This window comes from Sorex araneus, chromosome 4 (assembly GCF_027595985.1).
Source record: "Sorex araneus isolate mSorAra2 chromosome 4, mSorAra2.pri, whole genome shotgun sequence".
NCBI classification, from domain to species: Eukaryota; Metazoa; Chordata; class Mammalia; order Eulipotyphla; family Soricidae; genus Sorex; species Sorex araneus.
In genome coordinates, this window is record NC_073305.1 from 17,869,950 (window position 1) to 17,889,716 (window position 19,767).

The window sequence follows — 19,767 nt, forward strand, 5'->3', positions numbered from 1 at the left end:
GTTTATTGTTGAGCGCTCGGGATTTTAGTGCTTAGGAATTTCCTGGACATACCACTACTTCTAGTGCACGGGGAGATGCTCTTTATGAGGACTTTTTAGAAGAGGCCAAGACTTTGGAATCCAAGCTTGGGTTCAGATGACGATTCTGCTATTCCCTTGTGCCTTACCCTTGAGGGAAATTATAGGACTTCTCTGAGCTTTCATCTCTAACTTCTAAAACTGGGATCATGTAAGCTAGCCCTGTGATTGTTGCCTGTATTTAGCAAGATAATGTTCACTAATTCACTAATTCAGTGTCTGGTGCGTTCTTAATACCTGACAAATGAAAGAAGTATTATGATGATGATTTCTTAAATCTTCCTTACCTGCATTTTCTTATCTGTAAAATGGTGTTGCCTCACAAGGTTATTCAGAGAAATAATTAAATACAATTAATAATTCAAAGTGCCTGGGAGGAAAGGCACCCACAAGATCCAGACTTCTAAAAAACAAACACAGCCTCTGCACACACCTCGCCTCCTCAAGAAACCCATAGGTTTTGTGTTTTTTTTTTCTTTTTCTTTTTCTTTTTTTCACAAGGCCTTGCTGCAGAATGATTCAATTTTCTCATTTTGGTGGAATTTTGTAAAAGGAGAAACACAATGAAACCTTGTTATATTGCTTGTCTCTTCCCACATTCAACATTTTCCTGCCTGTAATGTTCCCAGTTCCTTGAAAAATGAAAACAACATGGTTTTCTGTATGTCTTTCAGTCTTCAAAGAGCTCTCCTGCCTGCCCCTGGCGGTGGGGGCCTCAGCCATGCCTCTTTGGGCATTTGGTTAGTGATGTTTTCCATGCTTTTTAAACAACATTGGTCTTTCTCTTGCATGAATTCTAACTGTACCGGCCATGGTATGGATGTTTTTTGTTGTTCTTGTAGGAGGCAGGCATTTACAGTGATTTTCATCACAACTATTCAATTTCAGAAAAGAAAGAAATGTGAGGATCTGAGACATCCTTTATGCAGACTTCCTTCTTTTTACACTTACACAGGATTTTGAGGGTCAACAATTATAATTACATTATGGCTTTAATGTGATCATTAAAGCAGGGTAATTCTATCGCTGTTTTTTAAACTTTATATGCTTCACTTTAATTGTAATACTGCTGATCATTTATTTGACTCCTGCAACTTAAATTTGACCTCTAGGTGTCTGTGCCAATAAGAGATTAAGCTGAAAGCAGAAGAACATTTAATTAGTCTTCACTTATAACAATCTGATGAGTTGGGTTAGCTTTGAAACGAAGAGGTTCAGTTGCCAAAGAAGGATGCTAATTTTATACATTACATGCAGAGAAAGTCCAGAAATAACCTTCTTTCAACATGCAACTTGGAAGCCAAGCATTTCAAGTCCACTAAATTAAAAGGTATAAGCATTCATGGTCAAATTTAGAAAACTCCCGAAATCTCATGAACCCTTTTTGAAAGCCAATTTTGGAGTAATGCTTTCTACTTGACTTTTTTCTGAAGTCCAAATACATAGGTTAAAAATTGTTTTGCATCTAATTTACTTAAGCTTACTGAGGTTGCCTTGTCTTTCTTGGCCATTAAGGAGGATAATACTGTCCTTAGGATTATCCTCTATTGCTGTTCACTCATTCCATGGCATATTATATTCAAAAGTATTATGAGAATATGAAGAATGGTGTTCCCTAGGGACCACTTTGCACTTGACATAGATAACCTTAACACTATATAACTGATGCATAAGGGGCTTTCACGGACTAATATAGGGATATGATTTGTGAGGTAAAATAGCATAATATGAACATATATTTATAAACATCTAGTCTTGAGAACAGAGTTTATCTAAGCCAAAAAGATTCAAAAAAGAAAGTACTAAACAAAAATAGTGATTTTACTAAAAACTGGGCATCTATCCTAATGTTTTACGTATAGTACCTTATTAACTCTTCACAAAGCTACCAATAAGCCATTTTTGCCTGTTTTAATTTTTAGATGAGCAAAGTAAAGCTTAAAGAGGAGTTATCACTTGATTTTTGATGCTAAGCATGCAGGAATCCTGACTCTGAACCCTGGCCATGGCAGCATCACGGAGAGAGCAATGGTGGGAAGACTCGGAAAATATCTTCACTGTCTTTGGGGAAGATACAGTGAAAAGGAAAGGTCATTGACAAACTTCTTACTCTAGCCACATGTTTACTAAATTGAAACAATATAGGAAATCCCTTGTTACTCTATGTACAAGAATGACTTGCAAAGTTAAGGTCAATCCCATATTTCTATTAAACATGCACAGGATAATTTCAAAGGTAGTAACTAAAATAATAGAATCAAAGTTAGAATTTCCAGGCTAATAAAAGAGGACATATAAAATGAGAAACTACAAGAATACAGGCAGAAAGTAAACATTAAATCATTTAAAAACTTTTTATATGAAGCGTGGTGATTTACCATACTTGTTCATGGTAGGTTTCATGCATACAACATTCCAACACCACGTTCTTCACCAGAGTGTTTCCTTACCTCTACCATTATCTCAGGGCCCCTCCAGCGCTCCAGCTCACTCCTCCTACCCTTGGAAAGCTCCATTACATAGACCAGTTCTAATTCTATTGCCTGTGGCCATTTGATATTCTCTTATTATACTGCTTTAATCCCATAGAAGCATGAGATCATTGTGTATATGCCCTTCTCCTTCTAATGACTTACCTCAGCAGGGTATCTTCTAGTTCTATCTATGTAGCTACAAACTCCAAGATTACTCAGCTTTTCTTATAGCTGAATAATATTTCATTGTTTACACACACACAGTTTCTTCATCCAATTATCTGTTCTTAGACAGTAGGGTTGTTTTCAAGTTATTTTTTAAAGTAGGGGGAAATAAATACTTTATTTTAAAGCAAGGAAAATAAAAATGTCCAAACACATGAAAAATTACAATAAATTATTTGAACAGAATTCTTAAAAGGCAGAGATTTCCAATTTAGAATTTAAAAATTCAGTATTTGCTGCTTACAAAATAACACCCCAAGTAAAAGGCTATGGAGAGGCTGATAAAGAGATGAAAAATATACACTGGGAATACTAGCAGAAGGAAATGAAATCACTACAGAAATAACAGACAATGGGGTTACGGTGCCACCCAGCAGGTCAACCTGCACTTGTGGGGTGAGTACATCAGCAGCCTGATGGTACCTTCAGGCTTCCCGATACTCCGAAATTGCTTCTGTGCCTCTGGCCGGAACCCCACAACTTGGGACCAAGTTTCCTGAGAAATTAATTGGCCAAAAGTTAGGTACATGGGAGTCACACCCACAAATCACCCCCAGCTCAACTATACAAGCATTTTTATCGGCCTTGCTTCAGAGGCCCATAAGTAAATCTCGAAAGAGATCAAAATCAGTGGGGCCGGAGCGATAGCACAGCGGGTAGGGCGTTTGCCTTGCACGCGGCCAACCCGGGTTCGATCCCCGGCATCCCATATGGTCCCCCAAGCACTGCCAGGAGCAATTCCTGAGTGCAAAGCCAGGAGTAACCCCTGAGCATCGCTGGGTGTGACCCAAAAAGCAAAAACAAAACAAAACAAAACAAGAGATCAAAATCAGGCCATTTAAGTGATGGCAAAGATTAAAATTTAAAATTTTAAAATTTAAATCAGGCAATGATTCAGAGACTCACAAATGAATCATGGAAGAGAGCAGCACACCACAGAGATGCCTCCGGATCCAAAATATTTAAAAATTTTAGAATTTCAGTAGTGCTCAGTCACTTTTGTGGCCACAAGACATTTCATATTATTCATAACAAGCAATACAAAATAAATTATTAAGCATCTGCCTGTGGGGTAGGCTTGGGTGATGGTGGGAAAATTTGAAGTATTAGTGGAATTGGCGTTGAAATGTTAAATGTAAACAATTACTGTGAACAACTGTATAAAAGTAAAATTTAAAATTATTAAAAAAATAATAACAAACAGGGTTGAAGAGATAGTGCTGCAATAAGGTGCTTGCCCTGCACATAGCCAATCCAAATACCATCTCTAGCATCCCATCTGGTTCCCCAAGCACCAGCAAGAGTAATTTCTGAGTGCTGAGCCAGGAGTAATCCCTGAGTATTACTGGGTATACCCCAAAAGCAAACACAAAGGAATTTGAGGTATTAAAAAATAATAGACAAAATAGATGCTAAGGCCCCCTGTCCCCTCAAAAAAGGCTTTCTAATGGAGAGGGAGAAATGTATTTATTTCCTGCTGTAGAATAGTAACAAATTACTGCAAAATCAGGCTTAAAAAAGATGAGCATATTTTCTAATAATTCCTATGGTCAGAAATCTGGCATAGTGTGCTTAGGCCTTGTGCTCAGGAATTCATCCAGCTGATCAAAGTATTCATCAAAGTATTTTCAGACAGTGTTTTCCTCTGGCTGCCAGCAGCCAAAGACCTCAGAACACAGCCAAAGCCATGCTCAAGGCCACTCTCCACACCCTCAAATGAGCCTTACGCATGAAGAAACCTGTAGAGGAACTCAGGTTCGAGGGGCCTGGGGCTGAGATCTTCAAGCCTACTTGGATCAGGACTGGGCATCCTCCACCCAGATCCCCCATTTTCCAGTAGCTAGGCAGTCACACCCACAAACTGCCCCCGGGGCTGTGTAATCAATGACCAACATCCAGAGACTATAAAACAAAGCTCCTGGAAGCATGGCCGCATCCGTGAACCTCTTATTGTCTAGTTCTCCCTCTCAGAGAACCTGGCAAGCTACCAAGAGTATCCTGCCCACATGGCAGAGCCTGTCAAGTTCCCCATAGCGTATTTGATATGACAAAAACAGTAACAATGATGGGTCTCGTTCCCCTGACCCTGAAAGAGCCTCCAATGTGGCACCATTGGGAAGGACAAGTAAAGAGAAGCTGCTAAAATCTCAGGGTTAGGGCGAATGGAGATATTACTGGCTCCAGTTCTAGCAAATTGATGAACGACGAGATGACAGTGATACAGTGATACAGTGAGTCTTCCTCTGGAGGTGTGACTAAAACAAGATTAGTTGTAAACATCATGCAGCAGTTGGTGCAATTCACTTCCCTCTTGCTCTGCGATTGAGGTCTTTAGTCTTACAAACTGTTAACCTGGAACCACTTGGAACTCTTGGAAAAATCACTCCCAGGTCTTTGTCCCTGGATCTCCCTCATCTGAACAACAGAGAATCTCCCTCCTATTTTTCTCAGCTTTCAAATATCTCTGACCTGCTTGTGCTCCAGGCCAGAAAATCTCTCTGCTCATGTGGCTAAGTGAGGCCTACTCACATTGTCTTCCTTTCAACTTTCAACTTCCTCATATTATAATCATGGCCTTGTTAAAATCATCAAAGTTCCAGTCCTACACAATTGTATACTGCTAAGGGGGAAGGAATTCTACCTGTGACAGACAATAGTGTAATCACTATACCTAGGAAAAGAGAATCCACTTTGGGATCAATTTTCAATTGATTCAACTTTCCGGAAAAATGTAAAAATCAAAATATCTTCTCATCACTGAAATATCTCAGAATCAACAAATCTATCGATCAAGGAGTAAATTCCATATATATGATCATCTTGGGATATTTTGATTTATCTTTTCCTATGGTAGAAAATGGACTAGAGCAATAGCACAGCAGGTAGGGCGTTTGCTTTGCATGCGGCCGACCCGGGTTCGATTCCTTCATCCCTCTCGGAGAGCCCGGCAAGCTACCGAGAGTATTCCGCCTGCATGGCAGAGCCTGGCAAGCTACCGATGGCGTATTCTATATGCTAAAAACAGTAACAACAAGTATCATAATGGAGAAATTACTGGTGCCCACTCAAGCAAATCGGTGAACAATGGGATGACAGTGCTACAGTGCTTCATGGTAGAAAATGAGTAAAACTCTTCCTTTTGAAAAGGACAACTAATTTATGAGTCTGAACATTTATGAAATATTATAGTCAAACATTCTTTCAAACAAACATGAAGCCACTATATGCAAGCAATACAATTAAATGTTAAACCAAATGGGAAAAGTTTTAGTAAAATATAACTTATCAAACTTTTAAAGAAGAATTAGAGGGGCCAGAGAGATAGTACCGTGAGTAGGTTACTTATTTTGCACACAGCCAACCAGGGCTTAATCCCTAGTACCCGCATATAGTTCCCATGCTCACCAGGAGTGATCCCTGAGAACAGAGACAGGAGATAGCCCTTACCACAGCCACAGTGTGACCCCCCAAAATAAAAATAAAAAAAATAAAGAAGAGTTAGAATCCATGCAATAGGTAGCTCTAAAAGAAATCAATCAGTAGTTTAGAGTCTCTTGGCCCCCACACCTGGCTGTCCTCACTGGGACCCCTTGGAGGGGGTGGGTTGAGTTTCCCTCCCTGCCCTGAGCAGAGCCTCCACAGCTGAAGATCTCTACAGCCATGCTCAAGGCCCCTTTCCACATGATGGGACAAGCCTCACGCATGAAGGAACGGGCTGAGGAACCCAGGTGTGTGGGACCTGAGGCTGAGATCTCTAAGTCCTCCTCCAATCAGGACTGGGCCTCCTCCACCCAGATCCCCCATTTTTCAGCATTTAGGCAGTGACAACCAGAAACTGCTCCCGGTGTCATGCAATCCCATCAACAGCAAACATCCAGAGATTATAAAACCAAGCTCCCGGATATCTTATAGCCTAGTTCTCCCTCTCACTGAACCTGGCAAGCTATCGAGAGTTTCCTGCCCGCATGGGAGAGCCTGGCGAACTCCCCTTGACGTATTCATATGCCAAAACCAGTAACAATGATGGGTCTCATTCCACTGACCCTAAGAAAGCCTCCAATGTGGCACCATTGGGAAGGACGAGTAACAAGAGGCTTTTAAAATCTCAGGGCTAGAACGAATGGAGACGTTCCTGAAACTGCTTTAGAAAATTGACGATCAACAGGATGATAATGATGATGATGATGATGAGTCTAGCAAAGCTTTCATGTTGAAATCAGACAGCATAAAGTATCAGAGAAGTAGTTTTAATATGTAAACAGATAAAATTTAATTACAATATATGGGATAAAAATGTAAGAAGAATGATAATGCCACATGATTCTGTTGAACTTATCATATTCATGAAAGAACAATAAAACATTAAAAAATCTATAAATATTATGTCCCTAAATATTAAAGAAAATGTATAAGGTTCTGGTATAAGAAAAACAAGATCTGATAATATTAGCATGCGATAATGATAAAAAGTTTTTCCTTAGAAGAACAGGAATACAAATGTTTTTTATCCTGATGAAGACTGTCCCCCCAAATGTAAAGCAAAAATCTATTTTTCTTACTGGACAAAATATTGCTCTATAGTCAAAAACAAGATAAGAATGTCCTCTACCTACCAATTTTGTTCAAAACTGAATTTGGATTCCAGCCAGTAAAGCAAAACAAGAAAAAGGATTAGAATATATAAGGGCCATAAATAAATGAAATTTATTGTCCTTTTTTAAAAGCATGTAGTGCCAACATTTTTTAAGTTAAAAAAATATTTTATAAAAATAGTAGTTTACCAGGATGTGTAGATTTGAGATTCTCTTAGAAATAAAATTTAATTCTTACCTAGTATTTCTTTTAAAAAGATATTCAGCAATGAAAGGAATGGAAAAATTTAAATTAATATTTTAAAGTAAATACAGAGAAAAATATACTGATTTCAAAGTAAAAGTCGTCAATAAACATAAAATAGGTTTAAAAAGTACTGATAAATTAGCTGCCACAAAATAACATAATTTCTCATCAAGAGCCACAAATATCTTTTTTTTTATTTCAAACAAAATTTTAATAAGAGACTGTGATGAACCTTATATACTAATTCAGGGGTTGATACATTATGAGGATTCAACATTCATAACTTATATGCACCAAATTAAAGTACAGTTTTTGATGTTTTATATATTTGGTATTATTTATTTAATTTTTTTATTAAATCACTGTAAGATATACACTTACAAAATTATTCATGATTGGGTTTTGGTCATACAATTTTCAATCCTATCCCTTCACCAGTGTACACTTCCCACTACCAATAAATTCATCATCATCATCATCATCATCATCATTATCATCATCATCATCATCATCATCACCCAGATGATCATCAAAGCAGATCATTGAATTTCTTTTTTTTTTGGTAGAAAAGATCATGTATTTTCAACTTTTTTTTTAACTACCCATGGCATATTTTTTTGTAGTTTTTTTTTTAATTCTTTTATTAATTCACCATGTGGAAAGTTACAAAGCGTTCGGGTTAAAGTCTCAGTTATACAATGCTCAAACACCCATCCCTTCACCAGTGCACATATTCCACCACCAAGAATGACGATATACCTCCCCCCTTACCCCCACCTCCCAAGCCCCCCACCCCGCATGTATAACTGGTAAATTTCACTTTACTTTCACTTTACTTTGATTACATTCAATATTTAAACAAAAAAAAATTCACTATTATTGATTTGGAGTTTCTCTCCCCTAAAGTCGATCTGCTGAAAAGAAAGCATTTGGTAATTTGTTTTCCATTGCTGAGAATGAAGAGATATGAAGTCAGGAGGCCGCACTAGCAGCAGCGTAGTTTTGGATTTCTGTATTTTAGTATCTAGTAATTAAGTCCAGAGAAATGTCTGCCAGGAATCCAACATTGTAAGCTTGTACCTCTCAGCTACTTTATATTCCACATATGAGTGCGATCTTTCTATGTCTGTCTCTTTCTTTCTGACTCATTTCACTCAGCATGATACTTTCCATGGTGATCCACTTATATGCAAATTTCATGACTTCATGTTTTCTGACAGCTACGTAGTATTCCATTGTGTAAATATACCAGAGTTTCTTTAGCCAATCATCTGTTTTCGGGCACTCTGTTTTTTTCCATATTGTGGCTATTGTAGACAGAGCGGCAATGAACATGGAAATGCAGATGTCATCTCTACTATACCTTTTTGCCTCTCCGGAATATATTCCCAGGAGTGGTATTGCTGGGTCAAATGGGAGCTCAATTTCTAACTTTTTGAGAATCGTCCATATAGTTTTCCAAAAGGGCTGAACCAGTCGGCATTCCCACCAGCAGTGAAGGAGAGTCCCTTTCTCCCCACATCCACGCCAACACCGGTTGCTTTTGTTTTTTGGGATGTGGGCCAGTCTCTGTGGTGTGAGATGATATCTCATTGTTGTTTTGATCTGCATCTCCCTGATAATTAGTGATGTTGAACATTTTCTCATGTGCCTCTCAGCCATTCGGATTTCTTCTTTGGAAAAGTTTCTGTTCATTTCATCACCCCATTTTTTTATTGGGTTGGCAGTTTTCTTCTTGTGGAGTTCAACCAGTGCATTGTATACCCTTGTTATCAACCCTTTTTTCGGATGGGTACTGCATAAATATCCTTTCCCATTCTGTAGATTGTCTTTGTATTTTGGTCACTGTTTCTTTTGAATTGCAGAAGCTTCTTAGTTTGAGGTAGTCCCATTTATTTATCTTTGTTCTCACTTGCTTGGCCAGTGGCGCGTCAGCTTTGAAGATACCTTTGGCTTCAATGTCGTGGAGGGTTTTGCCGACCTTATCTTCAATGTACCTTAGGGATTCTGGTCTGATGTTGAGGTCTTTAATCCATTTTGATCTGATTTTTGTACATGGTGATAGATGGAGGTCTAAGCCCATTTTTTTGCATGTAGCTGTCCAGTTTTGCCAGCACAATTTGTTAAACATGCTTTCCTTGCTCCACTTCACATTTCTTGCTCCCTTATCAAAGATTAGATGATCATATATTTGGGGGTGTATGTCAGAGTATTCAACCCTATTCCATTGGTCTGCAGCTCTGCCTTTGTTCCAATACCATGCTGTTTTAATGACTACCGCTTTGTAGTAGAGTTGGAAGTTGGGGAGGTTGTTTCCTCCCATTTTCTTTTTCCCAAGGATTGCTTTAGCTATTCGTGGGGGCTTATTGTTCCATATGAATTTCAGGAGTGCTTGCTCCATTTCTTTGAAGAATGTCAAGGGTATCCCTATAGGGATCGCATTGAATTTGTACAATGCTTTGGGGAGAATTGCCATTTTGACAATATTAATTCTTCCAATCCATGAGCAGGGGATGTCTTTCCATTTCCTTGTGTCCTCTTTTATTTCCTGAAGTAGTGTTTTATAGTTTTCATTATACAAGTCCTTTACCTCCTTTGTTAAGCTGATTCCGAGGTACTTGATTTTTTGAGGCGCAATTGTGAATGGGATTGCTTTTCTCAGGTCACTTTCTTCTCTCTCATTATTTGCATATAGGAAAGCCATGGACTTTTGGGTATTGATTCTATAGCCTGCAACTTTACTATACGACTCTATTGTTTCTAGGAGTTTCTTGGTAGAGGTTTTAGGGTTCTCTAGGTATAGTATCATATCATCTGCGAATAGTGAGAGCTTGATTTCTTCCTTTCCTACCTGAATGCCCTTAATATCTTTTTCTTGCCTAATCGCTATTGCAAGTACTTCCAGTACTATATTGAACAGAAGTGGAGAGAGTGGGCATCCTTGTCTCGTCCCTGTTCTCAGAGGGAAGGCTCTTAGTTTTTCCCCATTGAGGACAATGCTTGCCATAGGCTTGTGATAAATGGCTTTGACTATATTGAGGAAGGTCCCTTCTATACCCATTTTGGCGAGTGTTTTCATCATAAACGGATGCTGGATCTTGTCAAATGCTTTCTCTGCATCTATTGTTATGATTATATGATTTTTATCTTTTCTTTTGTTGATATGATGGATTATGTTGATTGATTTCCAGATGTTAAACCATCCTTGCATCCCCGGGATGAATCCCACTTGGTCGTGGTGTATGATCTTTTTGATGAGTTGTTGAATTCTATTTGCTAATATTTTGTTGAGGATCTTCGCATCTGTGTTCATCAGGGATATTGGCCTGTAGTTTTCTTTTTTTGTGGTGTCTTTTTTTGCTTTTGGTATTAGGGAGATATGAGCCTCATAGAAACTGTTTGGGAGGGTTTCTGTTTCTTCAATTTCCTGGAAAAGCTTGAGAAGGACTGGCAAAAGGTCCTCTTTAAATGTTTGGAAGAACTCGCTAGTGAATCCATCTGGACCAGGGCTTTTGTTTTTGGGAAGACTTTTGATTACCATTTCAATTTCCTTGGTGTTAATTGGACTATTCAGGTACTCCAGGTCTTCTTGGTTCAGCCTTGGGAGATTATAGGAGTCGAGGAATTTATCCATTTCTTCTAGGTTCTCTTGTTTCGTGGCATAGAGATTTTCAAAGTAGTCTCTGATGATCTTTTGAATTTCATTGGTTTCTGTTGTGATGTCCCCCTTTTCATTTCTGATTCGGCTTGTAAGGGTTCTCTCTCTCTCTTTCTTTGTGAGTCTTGCTAGTGGTTTATTAATCTTGTTTATTTTCTCGAAGAACCAGCTCTTGGTTTCATTGATCTTTCGGATTGTCTTTTGGGTTTCCATGTCGTTAATTTCTGCTCTCAGTTTTATTATCTCTTTCCTTCTGCCTGGTCTGGGCTCCTTTTGTTGGTCCTTTTCTAACGTCTTGAGCTGTGAAGTCAAGTTATTTATGTGGGCCCTTTCTTCCTTCCTGAGATATGCTTGCAGAGCTATAAATTTTCCCCTTAAAACGGCTTTAGCTGCGTCCCACAGATTCTGGTAGCTCGTGTCTTCATTCTCATTTGTTTCTAGGTACCTTTTGATTTCTTCCTTGATTTCCTTCCTGACCCACTCATTGTTCAATATCGAGCTATTTAATTTCCAGGTATTTGATTTGGTTTTCTGCATCTGTCCACGATTAAGTTTTATCTTCAGTGTATCATGGTCTGAAAAGATAGCTGGTACAATGTCTATCTTTTTGATTCTGTTGAGGTATGCTCTGTGGCCTAGTGCATGGTCTATTCTGGAAAATGTTCCATGTGCATTGGAAAAGAATGTGTATTCCTTTTTTGGGGGGATATAAAGCCCTGTATAGATCTATTAGCCCTCTCTCTTCTATTTCTTCCTTCAAAGCCAGTATTTCCTTGGTGAGTTTTAATCTTCTTGATCTGTCCAGAGGAGACAGTGCGGTGTTGAAGTCTCCAACTACTATTGTGTTGCTCGAGATGTCCTTCTTAAGGTCTCTTAGCAGCTGTTGTACATATTTAGCTGGTCCCTCATTGGGTGCGTAGACATTTAGGAGTGTGATTTCTTCCTGATGTACACATCCGGTGATTAATAAAAAGTGGCCTTCACTATCCCTTCTAATATTTTTCAACCTGAAGTCTATGTTGTCCGATACTAGTAACGCCACCCCAGCTTTCTTGAGGGAGTTGTTTGCTTGCAGGATTGTTTTCCATCCTTTGACTTTGAGTCTGTGTTTGTTCTGGCTATTCAGATGTGTTTCTTGCAGGCAGCAGAATGTTGGGTTGAGTCTTTGAATCCATTTTGCCAGTCTGTGTCTCTTAATTGGTGAATTCAGACCATTGATGTTAAGGGAGATTATTGTTATGGGATTTTGTGCCATCTTTGTTCAAGGGTTTGTTGTGCTTGTAGGGGTTGTTCTTGTCTTACAATAGCCCCTTTAGTGCTTCTTTTAGGTTTGGTTTTGAGTCTATGAAGTTCCTGAGCTGTTGTTTATCCTCAAAGTAGTATATTATTCCTTCTAGATTGAATGAGAGTTTAGCCGGATAAAGTATTCTTGGTGAAGCGTTGATTTCATTGAGTTTTTTCACTATATCCCACCATTGCCTTCGAGCTTGGAGGGTTTCCTCTGATAGATCTGCTGTGAGTCTAAGGGGAGCTCCTTTGTATGCAATTTCCTTCTTGGACCTTGCTGCTTGCAGTATAGTGTCTCTCTGAACAATGTCCATCATTGTAACTATGATATGTCTTAGCTGGCACTCTTCGGTTGCCTTGAATCTGGATGCCCGCATTGTCCAGCTGTGGGAAGTTTTCCACAATGATTTGTTTGACTGTGTCTTTTTCGCTGGGGTTGGTTCCCTGTGGTTCTGGTAGTCCAATGATTCTAATGTTGTTCCTCTTGAAATCATCCCCTAGGACCCTGATTCTGGCTAGGGCTATTTTGAGGTCTCTTGCCATGGTTTGTTGTTGCCTGTAGGCCTCTTGCAGCTCATCTTCAAGCATACTGCTTCTGTCTTTGGCTGCAGTCATCCTATTGTTGAGGGCAGCTAGAGAGTTTTTTATTTCATGTACCGAATCCTTCATTTCTTTTTGAAGGCTTTTTATTTCTGCTCTCATTTCTTCCTGTATTTTGTCGGCTGTCTGTTGTATTGTTTCTGCCAGGTCTTCCTTGAAGTTGTCTATCTTTGCATTGAGCTCATTGAACATGTTGAGGATTTCAACTCTGAATTCTTTCTCAGTAAGGTCAAGTTTGTAGGAAACGCCCCTTGAGGTTTCCGGACTCCTTGGATCGTCCTCTGCTTGCACTGGGGATTTTCGCTGTTTCTTCATGTTGTTGTTGTGGTATGAAAGAGGGCCCTTGGAGATGAGAATCCCTGTTTCCTTTTGTTGCGAAAAAAGATTGTGGATAGGCTCAGTTAATAGCGGTTGCCTTTTTACTTGCCGTTTGTAGAACCTGGTCTCCTACTGAGATGTTTCCTTCAGTTCTTATGTGAAGTCTTGTGTTTTATTGTCCTACTGCTTGCAAATAGCTAGGATGTTAGTCTTGGATAGGATGTTGAGGAAACTATCTGCCGCTGCGGGTAATGAGGCCACGCCCCACTTTTCTTAGGCCACGCCCCTGACGATTAGGCCACGCCCCTTTCCCACAACCCGGCAGCGGTCAACGGGCTGGGGTTGGCGTGCCGGCCACTTGGCCGGCAGTCTGCAGGGGAGGGAAGCGCCGGTGCTCAGGGCCGCGGAGCAGCTCAACTTTTTTTTTTATTCTTTTTGTAAAAAAATTTATTTATTTTTAATTAGTGAACCACCGTGAGGGTACAGTTCATATTTATACACTTTTGTGCTTATGCTTCCCTCATACAAAGTTGGGGAACCCATCCCTTCACCAGTGCCCATTCTCCACCACCAGTAAACTCAGCATCCTTCCCACCCTCCCCAATCCCATCTCCCCCCACCCCACCCTGCCACTGTGGCAGGGCATTCCCTTCTGTTCTCTCTCTCTAATTAGCTGTTGAGGTTTGCAATAAAGGTGTTGAGTGGCCACTGTGCTCAGTCTCCAGCCCTCATTCAGCCCACAACTCCCTTCCCCCACATGGCCTTCGACTACATTATAGTTGGTGATCCCTTCTCTGAGTTGCCCTTTCCCCAGAATGTGAGGTCAGCCTCCAAGCCATGGAGTCAACCTCCTGGTACTTATTTCTACAATTCTTGGGTGTTAGTCTCCCACTCTGTTATTCTATATGCCATAGATGAGTGCAATCTTTCTATGTCTGTCTCTCTCTTTCTGACTCATTTCATTTAGCATGAAACTTTTCATGCCGATCCACTTAAGTACAAAATTCATGACCTCCTTTTTTCTAACAGCTGCATAGTATTCCATTGTATAGATGTACCAAAGTTTCCTCAACCAGTCATCCGTTCTAGGGCATTTGGGTTTTTTCCAGATTCTGGCTATTGTAAACAGTGCTGTGATGAACATACATGTGCAAATGTCATTTCGATTATACTTTTTTGCCTCTCTGGGATATATTCCCAGCAGTGGTATTGCTGGGTCAAATGGGAGCTCAATATCTAATTTTTTGAGAATCGTCCATATTGTTTTCCAGAAGGGCTGAACCAGTCGGCATTCCCACCAGCAGTGTAGAAGGGTCCCTTTCTCCCCACATTCTCTCCAACAGCGGTTGCTTTTGTTCTTTTGGATGTGTGCTAGTCTCTGTGGTGTGAGGTGGTATCTCGTGGTTGTTTTGATCTGCATCTCTCTGATTATTAGTGACGTAGAGCACTTTTTCATGTGCCTTTTGGCCATTCGTATTTCTTCCTTGGTAAAGAAGAGCCACAGATATCTTGAAAACACAAACCACAAAATAAAATAAATTTTACAAATAATTCATTTCAAAATATATAAATTGCATTCAGAAATCAAAAATTAAAATACTAACAGTAAAAACGGATGAATGATATAATCTAAATATCATTTAGATATTTCATGCAAAATAACTCATAAAAGGAAATGAAATAACATGTAGATTGTTAAAATATGGTATCTTTGGTCAAGTACCTCAAAAATCAGATTCTGGATATGAGATTAATATACAGGAGAATTAATGAGAAATACTCTCCAACAATTAATTATAGGAGGATAGTTATTTGTAAGATATAAACCTGTATTTTATGTGTGATGTATTATACATGTCATATATTTATGTATCATGTAATACTTATATTGCATAGCTATGATATTCTTAGAGAAAGTACTAGAAGAAAGAATATCAGACAGGCTTTCATGAAGTCAGGGATGGGTGACCTCCCCCCAAACCCCCTATTCTTCCAGGAGCTTGGCAGTCACACCCATGAACTGCCTCTGAAGCCATAGAAGCTCATTAACCTGAGACTCATGAATAAATCTCAAAGGAGATCAACAAGCTGCAAAGATGTGTCCAGACACCCAACCAGGCTGAGTCTCATCTGGAGCACCTTGGAGGGAGGGAGGTGAGTCCACCACATGCCCAAACAGAGCCCTGGAAACAGGACCTCAAAGTCACCATACAGTTAAAAGTTTAACTCCAGGTACATCACCCAATTCAAACTTTTAGTATTCCTGGAGTGTGGCTGTGACATCTCATACTCTACACCACTGATGTACCAGAAGTAAGCATTCCACAATGGATGTGATGTAAAGTCGAAGGAAAACATTCTCAATTAAGAAAGTATTAACATACAAGGCTCAAACTATAGCAACGTGTTAGTAATCTCTTGTAGAAGGGTTCAATTGCTCCAGAGAACAATAATCTTCACACACTTTCTTCTAAGGAAACCTTTTTATGATAATTTTTAGTGAATATTCATAACAAGCAATACAAAATAAATTATTTAGGATCTGCTATTGGGGCAGGCTTGGGTGATGGTTGAGAAAATTGGAAATAATGGTGGTAGAAAGGTGTAATGGTGAAGGGATTGGTGTTGGAATATTGAATGTAATAAATCATCATGTACAACTTTATAAAAATAAAATATGAAAAAGAAAAAATATCAGAATATTATTATTTTTATGTCAGATGATATTGGTCACTGTCACTGTCATCCCATTGCTCATCAATTTGCTTGAGTGGGCACCAGTAATGTCTTCATTGTGAGATTTGTTGTTACTGTTTTGGGCATATCAAATATACCACAGGTTGCTTGCCAGGCTCTGTCGTTCGGGCAAGATACTCTCAGTAGCTTGCCAGGCTCTCCGAGAGGAGTGGAAGAATCTGGGTCGGCCACGTGCAAGGTAAATGCTCTATCCACTGTGCTACCAGCCCATGATATTGGTATTTATAAAATTTACTCTCCCGTTTTTTTAAAGTTTATCTACTGAGTATTTGTTTGGTGGTGATGAAGAAGTTATAGAGGTACTCATTGAAAACATTCAGTAGTTTATCAGAGAGCAGTGTTAAACTGATCTCCAGAAACACATGCACTGGTGGAGGGATTGGTGTTCGAGCATTATGCAACTGAGACTTAAGCCTTAAAGCTTTGTAACTTTCAACATGGTAATTCAATAAAAAAATAAAATAAACTGATCTCCAGAATTTCTTTTGAGAATGGACATAATTTGAAATAGAGTTAAAGAGAGTTGGGGATGGGACCAGAGAAGATCATATATAGTTCAACATGATAAGAAAAAATTTAATGACAAATTAGTGTCTCCTCAGACATTTCACTCTCACTATTTCTGAGCCTAGGTGTGACAGTGCTTCCAAATCCTAGACTCTACCTGTCCCATGGACATTAAAATTCCCATGGAAATATTGTCAATAGAATGTATAGAGTTCTAGCGTTAAAATTATTAAGTGCAAAATTACAAGAATTGTAAGGAATTTTAAGTGTGAAAAGTAGATTTGGGGGACGTTCAGAAACAGATTATTCTGATTGCAGTCAACAGGTTTGAAAACAATTACATGAGGAGAATGTCTAGAAAATTAAAATTGTTAAGCATTAGAACTCGTTTATTTCTATTTGGTGCAAAAGAAAATGAAAGGAATACACATTAAAGATTTTGTGGAATATCATTTCTAAGTAATCATTAAGCATCTAGTAAGTTACCATATACCTTGAAGGCTTGGAATGGAAGATGAGTTTAGAGGATAAAACATATCTGGTGACCGAACATCTTGAACCAGTTTTTTCTTGTCTTTTTTTGCTATCTTTATTTACTACCTTGATGACTTGTTTGATAGAAACATCAAATTTTTACACTTGCTTACCATTTGTATTAAAAGAACATTATGGCTTCTATAAGCATGCACATTTCTCCTCTACAAACCTAGTCTTATATCACTTCACTTAAAAAATAAAAAGGGGGGCTGGAGCAATAGCACAGTGGGTAGGGCATTTGCCTTGCACCTGGCCAACCCGGGTTCGAATCCCAGCATCCCATATGGTCCCCTGAGCATGGCCGGGGTAATTCCTGAGTGCAGATCCAGGAGTAACCCCTGTGCATCGCCGGGTGTGACCCAAAAAGCAAAAAATAAATAATAAAAAAAATAAATAAAAGACTTTAATGGACAACCACCTTTGGCTGCTATCTTTGAGATGCCGGAAATGCATATTAGCAGTCAAAAGCCCTGAAGAGGTCTGCAGTGAAAATAACAACAATAAACTTGTGTAGCTCTACACCACAGCCCACCTTGAGGAGAACTGAACTAAACCCATCAGAAGAATATGATCAAAGGAATAAATCAGCTGAACAGAGATTACAAAAATAGAAGCTGTTAAGGGCAAAACAGAGAAGTAGAAATGAGTCTTAAACTGTGGCAAAAGACCAATTTTAAACACTCTAATTCACAATGTATTGAGATCTTGAAAGAAGTCCACAGATCACATTCTTGGTGTCACCATGTAAGAGTTTGGTCCATTCTAATCAGTGTGTAAATCTCCAGGTGAGGCGCACAGAGTGGGTTGGCATTGCCCATGAAACACGCTTTTAGTGACACCATCACAGAAGACAGTAAGTGGCACATAATCAAAGTGTGTGACCATTGTCAGTGCAGAATGTTTTGAAATGGGTAAATGAGAAGAAATAGTAATTCATATTAGTGACTGATAGAATGCAGGGGAGACCAAATCTTTTAGAGGAAGGTAGTGTTTGGACCACACCCAGCAGTGTTCAGGGTTTACTCCTGGCTCTGTACTCACCCCTGATGGGTTCTGAAGACCATAAGAAGTGCAGGGGATTCAACCCTCAGGTCGACTGTGTGCAAAACAAGCTCCCTACCTTCTGTAGCATATAGCTCAGGCCCAAGCCAGGGACATCTTATAGCCAAGAACCTATGAAAGACTCCTAGAAGGAAATTTAAAGACATCTGTGTTAAGTTTTTTCAAATATGTTGAAATCAATTTTTTATACTGATACTTAAAAATTTGATGTTTATTGATTATGTTAGAAAACGGTCTCGTTCTCGTTTTGGCAGCACATATACTAAAATTGGAACGATACAGAGAAGAATACTGTCTCATTTTGAACAGTGATATATAGTGAAGAGAAATCAAGTGTCTTTGACTACCCTTTAAGAATCAGGACAGGGGGTAACCACAAGTGGGGCAGAGTGAAATGTCTCTGTAGAATTATTGTAGCTCACAGAGGAGAAAAGGTGTAAACAGTTAGAATAGCAGAATATTTCCAGAAATAAACTAATAAACCTTTACACTAATCATTACTGGCAGCCAACACAATATATGCCTCCTAAGAAGAAGAAATAACATGGCAACACTGTCATTCCATTGTTCATCAATTTGCTCAAGCGGGCACCAGTAATGTCTCTATTGTGAGACTTGTCACTGTTTTTGGCATATCGAATGAGAAATAACACATAAAATTTTCTCAACAGACAAGTCAAACCCAAATTGGATTAAGCCCTGAATACACAGATGAACAAAATGTTCTATATAGTCTTCACCAAAATAGAAAAAAAAATACAGAGGAGAGAAGCTGCTATAATCTCAGGGCTGAGTGTAATAGAGATATTACTGGTGCCTGCTCCAGTAAATCGACGAAAAACAGGATGACAGTGATACAGAGGACATAAGAACATGTTACGGGATACCTGATAGCATGTTGCTATCAGGACGCTATCAGGAAGATCCAGGCTTTGGGGACTTCTATGTGACAACCATTTGTGTAAACAATAAAAGAGAAGAAAATAAAAATATATGTAGTTTATATTGGAATAAATAAATCTGCTTTCAAAATCAAGAGATAATTAGAAACACAAACACTAAACATTTGAAGATACCAAGGAATTAATGTGGTGTTTTGAAGTAATTGTAGATTATGAGTCCATATATTCTTAAAATGCAACCTAATTCCAGAGCAGGAAGTTGCATTTGAGCTGAAAAACAAAAAAGATGGATGGAAAGTGCAAAAGGAAGATCTACTAAAGCTTTTTTTCCCCTCCAAGTTTGCAGAAAGATATCTATAGAATAACAACAGATGTCCTAGGAAAGATCGCAAAGCCGCCTTCTCTCAAGATTCTAGGGCTATTCATAAACTGTTCAACTATTTTATGTCATCAGCAGAATCTCTCCAGTGAATTACAGCCTCCTATCCACTCTGGGACCATCCATTACAAGATTCAACGAGCA